Source organism: Lactuca saligna, chromosome 3, assembly GCF_052625555.1.
Source record: "Lactuca saligna cultivar CGN05327 chromosome 3, ASM5262555v1, whole genome shotgun sequence".
Classification (NCBI taxonomy): Eukaryota; Viridiplantae; Streptophyta; class Magnoliopsida; order Asterales; family Asteraceae; genus Lactuca; species Lactuca saligna.
This window is the reverse complement of record NC_136419.1, coordinates 173,782,227-173,794,138: the sequence shown is the minus strand read 5'-3', so window position 1 is coordinate 173,794,138 and position 11,912 is coordinate 173,782,227.

The following is an 11,912-nucleotide window of genomic DNA, read 5'->3' as shown; positions in this document are numbered from 1 at the left end:
TGGTGATCTTCAGTGTTATTTGTAAAGAAAAATGATGGGGGTATGAGGATGTGCATAGATTACAGAGAGTTGAACAAATCGACGATAAAGAACAAGTACCCATTGCCAAGGGTTAATGACCTATTCGATCAACTTCAAGGTGCAAGTTACTTTTTGAAGATCGATCTTAGGTTAGGATATCATCAGCTGAAAGTGAGAGAACAAGATATTGAGAAGGATGCATTTAGACCAAAATACAGACACTATGAGTTCTTGGTTATGTCATTTGGACTAACCAATGCTCCAACAACATTTATGGATTTGATGAACAAGGTTTGTAAACCATCCCTCAATAAACCTGTGATAGTGTTCATATATGACATTATGATTTACTCAAAGAGCCAGTAGGAGCATGGCAAGCACTTGCGAGAAGTATTAGAAGTTCTGAAGAAGGAGAACTTGTATCCAAAGTTCTCTAAAAGTGATTTTTGTATTCGAGAATTCCAATTCTTGGGTTACGTGGTTAGCCATGAAGGAATAATAGTTGATCCAACAAAGATTGAATTTGTGATGAAATGGGAAAGACCAAAAAGTCCCACCTAGATTCGAAGCTTTCTGGGATTAGCTGGATACTACCGAAGAGTTATCCAAGGCTTTTCTTCGATAGTTGCTCTATTGACAGCTTTGACCCATAAAGGAGCTACCTATACATGGAGTGAAAAACATGATGAAGCATTCGAGAAATTAAAGAAGAAGTTATGTAATGTCACACCCCGAACCAGACGGCGGAAACGTCCAAGGGCTCTTGTGACTTATTTGAATACCATCACAATGATTATACATGAATCATAACATCATTCATCACCATGCATTGAAATATTACAACTGATATTGTTTACATTCAGTACATTGTGTTAAACATTACAATTTCATAACATAAACCGTTTGATCATTAATCTAAGCAAAACACCATGACATAACTTGATACATATTCTTCTATTTACCTGTTACCTGAGAATACAAGTTATTTTGAAAATGGTCAACATATGAAATGTTGGTGAGTTCATAAGTAATGTTATGGAAAAATGATTTTTGTGAAGATTGCAAACCTAGAAAATCTGATATTTTCTGAAAAGAGTATTTGTAAAAAAAAAAGTGTGAAGATCCGTAAATATGCTTGTCGATTTTGAAAACATGAATAATTGTTGAACTTTGTATACATCACATAGGTTAAAATGTTGAACTCCCTGGGAAAACCCGATGTTTTCCCAATGCATAAATTACATGACTTGTTTATTGTTATACAGATACGACGATTGTTTTTGATTACCCAGGTGACATTGGATTAATTAAGGGTTGTGAGTTGTTACAATCACACATTATTGAAAATGACTTGTTTATAACTACAAATTATGAACGATCCTTGATGCGTCGTCCATACTACTCACATAATCCAACCACCCTGACTTCTCTTGTTTAACGTCACGAATCTGCTTACTCGGTTTCTCATAGCCCCACAACCGAGGAGAAAGGAGGGTAAGAAGCCTCCTTTATTTCCATAAGTCATTCAAGGCTATTGGGAATGCGAAAGGCACTTGGCCCGATTCGCATTTGACTTCTCGACTTCGCTAGTAGTACTAATGGGCCCTTGGGACCCAACAGCATGATAGAGCTATTGAAAGTCCTTTTACATGGAATTAGGTCATAGAAGGCCCATTAACATGTAAGCGCGTCCCCTTCGGCCCCAAAGATCATGCTATTGGGCTAGCAAGGCCCAACAAGCACGATTTGAAACTTTCAAGCCCAAAGATTGAATATTGACTCCTCTTAGTTATCACGTGTTTATTGAAGTACTATGGTTTATTGATTTTTGTTTTGTTTTTGATTCGAGACCGAATCAATTCGTTTGGTAACGATATTGGTTGTTGAATATGTATTCGTTATTACGTTTCTCCGGTAGTCGTGGATCTCGTATTTTGTGTTTAAGGATTTGTTTGTTTAAAGTAAGATTTTTATCTTTTTACAACCCTTCTTTTATAAAGTTAACACTTTTAGTCCTTTATATAAAAGAATTTCCATTTTAGTCCTTAAACCATTTTTTCTTGACACTTTAGTATCATAACATGTTGAGAAGACGTTTTTAGCCCAAATTTGTTTTGTACACAACTTAAGTCCTTCCAAAATGAAGTTTCTCGGTTAGAAGCCTCAATTTCGCAACTTTGTCAATTTTGGCTCAAAATAGAAAATTTTTACATTTTTGATCCTTTTTGAATTTGAAAAACATTTTTGACCTTTGATATGGTTTTAATACACTTTAAACCCCCTGTTTTATAGAAAACTTCCTTTTCAGCCCCTCCATCTTAGAAATCTCGCAATTTGGGCTCATTGGGCTGAAAAGCCCAAATTTAGCCCATTAAATTCAAAATTTACATTTTAAGCCCCTCAAAAATGTTGATGTTCAGAAAAATTGTTATAGAAACTGTTTGGACCATTTTGAACCTCCAGAAATTATAATTTATCGGTTTGGGCCCTTAGTTTTGTATTTTTGACAATTTAAGCCCAAAAATGGGGTTTATGTCCAAATATGTTCATCCTAACCAAATGAACTATTTTTCTTGACTTGATTAGTGTAACATGGTTTAGGTTAGGTTTATTTCCTTTCCCATGTTTTAGATCTCGGTTTTACACACTTGTTGAATAACATATTCATCACAAACACAAGATATCACACACATACATGCATCAAATCACACATAGCATACATTTACACATAGATCTACACGTTTACTTGTATTCTCCCCTTTAAAAACTCATAAAAACTGAAAAGAAGGGGTATGAAACTCACCTTGAGTTGTGGATGGTTTTGAAGAAGATTTGGAGAAGTTTGGTGCTATTTTCGGCCCTAGCAAGCCTTCCTTTGTTGATTTCGAATTTAGAGGGTTTCTAAGAGAGTGATCATGATTTTACATGGGTTAGGAAGAGATTTTTAATAAAACAAGGAATCTAGATCATAGATCCATGTATGATCTTACCTTAGATGAAGAATTGATGGGATAATTTCCTTGAAGACTCCCTAGATCTCGAAAATTTTGGAGAGAAATAAAGAGAGTTTCTTTGAGATATTTTTGAGTGAAGTGTGTGTGTGTGTGTGCTTGGGTTCGGCCGAGAGCAAGAGAGAGGGAGAAGAAGAGACTGAGCTTGCATGGAAAGATGATAATACATGGGTGTTTGAAGTGTAATACTTAGATATCCTCCATACAAAGATGATGTGTCATGCAAGAAGTCAACTCCTCCTTCTTTGGTTGGGCTTGGGCCGAGAATGGAGAGAGAAGAGAGAGTTTTTGGGCCTTTAAGGCTTAATCCCAATTTCATGGTTATGTTGAGTGATTTTTGGTCCTAATAAATATAAGTATAATTTTTATGACCTATTAGGGCTAAATTAGGTTAATTATGGCCCAATATGGTTCATTTAAATAATTTATTTCATTCTAGGCCCAATATGGCCCAAAATATTGAAATAAATGGAAGTGGGTCCAATTAGAGCCCATTTAAGAGTTCTAAGCCCAAGATAGTCAAATTGGAAGCTTATTGGTCCATTGGGCCCAATAAGGAAGTCCTAGTCCAAAATGGACTTAAACAAGAACTTCTAGGGTTTCCAATTGCTTGTTGACTATTTGCAATGCTTGTATGAGGTGTTTGATTGAAATTTTGTTGTCATAGAGTAAGCATCATGCATGCTTTCATGTTTTTGATTCATAGTTGACATAAGTGTTGTAGTTACAAGGCATAAAATTTTCTAGTTGGGACATGTAAAACACCAATTCTTTCATTACCTGAAAAGGTTGAAGACTTCACAGTCTATAGTGATGCATTTGGAGTTGGGTTAGGTTATGTTACGACCCAGAGAGAGAAAGTGATAACATATCCATTTTGACAGTTGAAAGAGCACAAGAAGAGCTACCCCACTCATGATCTGGAGTTGGAAGCGGTAGTATTTGCATTAAGATATGGAGACATTATCTTTATGGCACGAAGTGAAAGCTCTTCACTGATCAAAAAAGTCTCTAGTATCTATTTGCTCAAAAGAATTGAATATGGCAACGACGTTGGCTAGAGTTGCTCAAGGATTATGACTGTGAGATACTTTACCACCCTGGTAAAGCAAATATCGTAGCTAATGCTCTAAGTCGAAAAGTAAACCTAGAAAGAAAAAGGCCAAGAACGTTAAGAATAGAGGTTGTCTCAATAAATGTGGAAAGCATCAAGAAAGCTCAGGAAGAAGCTTTGGAGAAAAATGAATGAAAGGAAGAACGTTTAGGCAAGATGTTGGTATTCCGTACAAATAGTCAAGGGTTGAAGATATTCCAAGATAGGATTTAGGTACCTAAGATGGAAGGAATAAGAGATCTTCTGATGGAAGAAGCTCACAAGACAATTTACTCGATTCATCTCAGCAACACTAAGATGTATAGGGATCTGAAACCTTACTGCTGGTGGCCGACGATGAAGCTCGATGTTGCAAAGTGTGTGGCAGAGTGTATGACGTGTGCAAGATTTAAAGCACAACATCAGAAACCATACGGGAGTTTAGAACCTTTACATGTACCCATGAGTAAATGGGAAGACATCACCATGGATTTTGTGACTAAAGTGTCCAGGAAGAAGAATGGTCACGACATGATTTGGGTAGTCGTGGATCGTTTCACAAAGAGTGCACACTTCATAGCAGCAAAATATGAAATGGTCTATAGATAAGATTGCAAATGCTTAAATGAAGAAGATAGTAAGACTTCATGGTGTACCATTAATGATTGTATCGGATCGTGACAGTTGTTTTACATCAAGATTTTTGAAAAGTCTACAAGAGAAATGTGTACGGAATTGTGTTTAAGTACAACTTACCATACTCAGATTGATGGTCAGAGTGAAAGGACGATTCAAACATTGGAGGATATGTTGCGAGCATGTACTTTGGAATTTCTAGGTAATTGGGATGAGCAATTACTGATATTGGAATTCTCCTACAACAACAGTTACCATTCAAGCATTAAGATGGCACCTTATCATGCATTGTACTTACAAAAGTGTCATACACCATCTTGTTGGCTTGAAGCTGGAGAAAAGTAGTTTATGGGTCCTGATATTGTCCATTAAATTTCTGAGAAATTGAAGGTGATAAGAGACATAATGTTAGTAACTCAGGATCGCCAAAAGAGCTATGATGACAAGAAGCGACGACCGATAACCTTCTAAGTTGGAGATTTGGTATTGCTTAAAATCTCATCGTGGAAGGGACTTATATGATTTGGAAATAGAGGAAATTTGAGTCCAATGTTTATTAGACCATTAAAAGTTCTTCAGAGAGTTGGGAACCAAGCTTACAAGTTGGAATTGCCAGAAGAACAATAAGGCATCCATAATACCTTTCATGTGTGTTATTTGAGGAAGTTCACGGGTGAAGTTCCCGATATGATTCCACTTTCAGATTTAAGGATCGATGAAAACAAGAGGCTGATTGAGGAGCCCGAAGCAATTGTTGACCATAAGACAAAAAAGTTGCGACGTAAGATGGTCAAATTAGTGTTGGTGTAATGGAAACATACGAATGGGCTGAACCTCTTGGGAGATAGAAAGTGACATGAGAGGTCACTATCCACATGTTTTCTGATGCATGATTCCGGGATGAAATCATCCTAAGGGGAAGATAATATTAACGCTCGTGTTTCCTGATTGGCATAATTATAAAATCTGTATTACATCAGTCGACGATTATAAACTTTTAAGAACAAGTGAAAGATAATTATTCGAGTATATGTTATATGCATGGACATTTGACAAATATTATGTGTATATAATATTTATGTAAAAAAATTTATTTTAAAAACTTAATAAATATGGCTAAAATAGAAGTTAAAAATAAAAAGATTATTTAGGATAAATAATCTTAACGAAATTTGTGACGAACCTAAAATTAAAAATTATATGTTATAAGAAGTATTTGGTCTAAATACATTTAAGAGTGAACTCAAGTAGTGAAACAATAATTTTTCCGTTATACCCGTTTTTCGATAATAAATGACCGAGTACTTTTTACGATGTTAGTTATTGATTATAAATTTGGATAAATTTTTATTATGAATGGTATAATGATTTTATTAATAAATAGTTGATGGACTATAGTATAACTTGAAGGATATATTGTGTTAATACAAGAATAACTGAGGTACCATAAATGTAACTATAATTTATTTCTGAATTGCAAACCAACATACGCTGTATGAAATATAAGATTAAGAAATGTCGTACATATTTTATTAATTTAAAATAACATTTGTTATTTAAATATGTGATCGAACAACTTCATTTAATAAAAAGGTATACGTGTTTTGTTTTTCTATTGACTCCTTGTAACTAGAGTTATATGTGTCAATAATTTTAAATGAGTAAGCATTTTAAACCGTACGAAAGATAAGATATAGGTGGTTTGAATTCTAGTATAAATAGAAACATCTTGAATTATTTTCATATATCAACGAAAGTCTTTAAAGAAATTATTTTTGGATACCACTTCATATATTAGATGTTTTAGGCAATATAATAAGTTGGCAAGCTGTGTTGAGCTTGGAGCCATAATAATAGTTAGTTTTCACTAACTAGTCAGGTGAGTGCATAGTTACTTTCATCTTACACATAGATATGAAATATTTAATATAAATTACGTACTATGTGTGCATATTATCTGTGTTCCTAATATCTATGTTGGATGAAAAAATGTACATGTTTTATTTGATTTAAACTATATATGTATTTTATACCTATAATTATGATGGGTAAAGATGGATAGATTAAATAAATGACGAGTGATGAATTAAAATTATGAGCGGCCTAGACGTTTAAGCTGAATTAGTTATCTAGCAAAGTATAGATGACCACCACGAACTATTCTAGACAGTCTAGTGGAACGCTGGCAAGCTCGCAAACTGTAGATGTTTGTAAATGATGTGTTCACCAGTGTACTCCATCCCATTCATGGTTGCTTTTTTTTACATATATTTATGAGCAATACCCTATGCAATGTTGTCACCCCAATGAAAAATCCTTAGGCTAGGTCCCTTAAATTAGATGTTTTAGGGATAGAAAGTGAGGATAAAAGGAACGGGTAATTGGGTTGATTAATGTGAAGAAATTAATAAATTTAATTATTGTGGGTTGAAAACCCTATATGGTCACCATGTTTTCCCAAGCTTGACCCACTCAGTTTCTTTGTATCACAAGTAGCAACACAAGAGCACAGATGTGATGAGTTTAAATTTGAGAGAGATTTAAAGGAGAGCAAGCGAATAGAGTTATAATCTACTATAAGGCCTATAATATTATGTTTATGCTAATGTTGCAGTATTGATCATGACATCCCAAGGTTTTTAAATATAAATGAAATATATTTCCTTAGAAATGCTTTGATAATGATATTGTCATATTTTTGGGAACAAATTCTGCATTATTACTCTTTTGAAAGGAATACTTTGATTTAAATAAGCATAAACAAATCAGTCTTTTCTGGCCGTGACATTGGGGATGTCACAGTTGTGTATGGCCGAATTTTTAGGGGTGAATAGAGGCTTTATAAGGCTCTTGAAAGCTAGAAATCTTTAATAATGTTGCCTCTTAACCATTTTTATAAAATTGATCTTTAGTTTTAATAAATATTCTATGTATTTTTTTGAACTTCCAAGAGTTTATTTCTTGGTTTTTATCCATGCATTTTGTTTTTTAGAAATAAGTTCATAAACTAGTATTCTCTTGAACTAAACTATAGAAATGATAACATATGGTTTGATATTTATAAAATAAAATTTTATATTTAAAATAAATGAAAAAATGGTTCCCATATAAATGTAGGATTAGACAATCCTTAGATTATATTTTTGGTTCATAATTCAAATTTTGAATTGTATGAACATTGTCTTAATTTTGTTTTTAGTTAAATCGTATTATGATTTAATTAGTTCATAATTTTCCAAATCACTTAAACTTATTAAACATTTGAAATGTTCCCTTTGGGGTTATTAGGGTATTTAACTTACCCTTGAGTCGTGATATGCCGAACATGGCTTTGTGTTTAGTTTTAAGATTGAACTTTAACTCTTTATAACCTAGCTGGTGTATTCACATATTAATGTTATTGCTTAACACAAGCTAAGTTAAAACTAATTGTTTCGAGGGATCTATTAAGTCGCAACCTAGTGCAACTTGTGACATCTAAAGCCAAGTTATGTGCACACATGGAAATGATAAGGTTCTTGACAAGTACTAACACGAGTTTTGACAGATGTCACAGTCTCCCCCAATTGTGGGAATTTCGTCCCAAAATTCAACTAGTTGTACAACTGGTTCAGACATAGCGAATAGTTGAGGATATTTGTTCTTCATGAAATCCTCCTGTTCCCATGTAAACTCAGGTCCGTGCTTAGAATTCCAACGATCTTTCACAATCGGGATTCTGCTTCGTTTTAGTTGCTTAACACGTAGATCGAGGATTTATATGGGTTCCTCCATGGTCGATCATCAATTTGGAGGTCCACGAGAGGTACGTATAGGGATTCCTCTTCCAAGCACTTTTTGAGGTTCAACACATGGAATGTGTCGTGTATTGCACTCATATATTTTGGTATCTTGAGCTTCTATGCCTTTGGATTGATCCTTTTAGTAATGTCAAAGGGTCCTACATAGCGAGGACTTAGTTATCCTCTATTTCCAAAGTGTACAACTCTTTTCCATGGTTATACCTTTAAGATTACTTTGTCTCCCACTTGAAATTCCAAGGGTTTCCTACACTTATTAACATGGCTCTTCTGGCGATCACGAGCGAACTTTAGTGTATCATGTATTATTGTGATCTTTTCAATGGTCTGTTGAACTATATCAAGCCTCGTTAATTTCCTATCGCCAATTTCCAGCCAACAAAGTGGTGATCCACACTTAAGCTCGTACAGTGCTTCATAGGGGAGCGCATTTAACACTGACCTGATAGTTTATATTATAGGAAAACTCAACTAATGATAAATGGGTATTTCAATTATGTAGGAAACTTATCATATGGGATCAGAGTATATCTTCCAAAGTGTGGATAGTTTGTTCACTTTTCCATACATCTGAGGATGGTAGGTAGTACTTATGCTTAATCGTGTACGAAGGCTTTCTGAAGTGACTATATGTCATACCCCCAAACCAGACGGTGGAAACATCCGTGGGCTTGAGTGACTTTATTCGCGTAGTATCATCACAATCTATATATATGAAACAAAAACATTATCATCATCATAATGTTTTGTAATTTAATATTACATGCCAAAATATCCAAAGTAAGGTAATGACAAAACACAACAAAATATCCAGATATTTTTGCTGACCAATGTGCTCAACGATTTCCTTCAAATACAAGTTAATTTAACTAAAGTCAATATATATAATGTTGGTGAGTTCATAAGCATGTTTGAATAAAATGTTTTGTATTACTTTGTAACTGCCAGAAAATCTGATATTTTCCAAAAAATGGTTTGAAATGTGTGTGTCCGATCTTGTATTAATGCATATGTAATAATGTTTGTAAGAATATAAAATAAATGATCCCAAACAACCCGATGTTTTCTATTTATGAAAAAGTTGTGATCTCAACAGTGCATGTATGTTACTGTGTTATCCATAAAAATTGTTTCCCGTAAATTTTATAATGGTGTTAATTCCTTTAAGTGAGTCGTTATAACCATACTTGATAAAGACAATTTCGCCTGTCATGATGTCTTACAGACGTCGACTTGTTTAAGGTAAGGTTTGTCACCCTAGACTGACCTAGTCTAACTGTAGCGAACAGCTCAGGTGTGGGTTATCACCCCTATATAGATCTATACACAAACTCTCGCTCTATCTTCAGGAGACTCTGGTTATAACTACATGCTACGTTTGTACACTCAATAGGTGCCAAATGAAGTGTCTCACTAAATTCTTAACTGAATTTACACGAATAAACATGCAAGGTATATTCCAGGCCCAATGAACATGAAATAGGACAACTTAGGGCCCACTAAACATGTAAATTATATTCCAGGCCCAATAAGCATATAAGGTATATTCCAGGCCCAATAAACATGAAAGAGGAAAACTAAGGCCCACTAAACATGTGAATTATATTCCAGGCCCAATAAGCATATAAGGTATATTCTAGGCCCAATAAACATGAATGAGGACAACTAAGGCCCACTAAACATGTAAATTATATTACAAGCCCAATAAGCATGTAAGGTATGACAACTAAACCCTACTAAATATGTAAATTATATTTCAGGCCCAATAAGCATATAAGATATATTTCAGACCCAATAAACATGAAAGAGGACAACTAAGGCCCACTACACATGTAAATTATATTCCAGGCCCAATATGCATGTAAATGAAGTATTTGATCCGTTGTTGTTACGTTGGTTGTTAAGTTGTTTATCAAATTGACATAAAAGGCCCACTTTTTGAATACTGATATTTTTGGTCCTTAAAACCGAAAATTTTACAATTAAGGCACACTTTTAGTAAAAATGACACTTTTGGTCCTCTAAAACCATAAGTTTACATTTAAGGGCTTGATTCACATGAAATAACATGTTTAACCCCACTTTTGTCAAAATAGCACTTTTGGCCTCAATTTTATGAAAATTGACATTTTCGGCCCAATTGTGAATAATTTACCTTTTTGATCCAAGATTTAATAAAATTACATTTTCAACCCTTTTTAACCGAAAAATTTACATTTATGACTAAACTTTGTTTAAAATGACATTTAAGTCCACAAAAGCCGAAAAGCTTACAATTTAGCACAAAAACTATGATGGCCCAATATGAGGCCCATTTGTGAATGTTTACACTTTTACCCCTTACAAAATCATAAATACCGTAAAGATCCATTGATGTTCAAATAAATCTTTTCAAAATCGTGATTTATGCATAATAACTTCCCTTTTTGTTTGTTTTGTCATTTTTGGTCCTATTATGTTATTTTCATAGTTTTAAACAACCTTATGATGTTTTAAAACCTTTTCTTTGCATAATATGTGCTATCAAGTGTTATGTCCACAAATATCATCATATTTATGTATCTTTTCAGGTTCATGGAGTTTATGGCACATAATCACACATATATTATGAAAAACACACAAAATCATGCATATCCATATAGATCTACACAAAACAACTTGTATTCTCCACCAAAACATAGTAAAACCGAAAAATAGGGTATGAAATCACATTGGTTAATGATTTTGGTTTTTGATGAAGAATGAGAAGGATCTCGGCCCTAATAAGCTTCTTGAGTGGAGTTTTCGAACCTAAGGTGGATCTAAGAGCATGGGTCACGAAAATGGTGTGTTAAGGAGTGAAGATTATCATAAAATGAAGTTAATCATCATACTTAGAGAGTAGCTTACCAAATGAGTGGAATTTTGGATGAAGTGTTCATGGATATACACCTTAGCACACACGAATTGTAGGGGAATAAGAGAGGTTTCCTTGAGAGTTCTTAGAGGAGTTTAGAGGTTGAAATGGTTGAAGTGTGGGTGGTGTTGTAGGTTCTTATGGCCGAGAATAGAAGAAGAGGGAGAGGGAGTGACAAGATTTTTCCTAGAGGTATGAGTCTTCATTGATATATAAAGGGTATTAAACATGGATACTCACCATACAATGGTGAGGTGTCTCCCTTAAAAATTTTCCCATATTATCTCCTTTTTTTACAAGTATATATATATATATATATATATATATATATATATATATATGTACTCAAATCCGAGAATAAGAGGAGAGAAAGGAAAAGTTTGGGCCGTTATTGAATAAATTCGAAATTATAAGGGTTGTGATAGGAGTCTTCAGCCTATTAGGCCCATATGAGG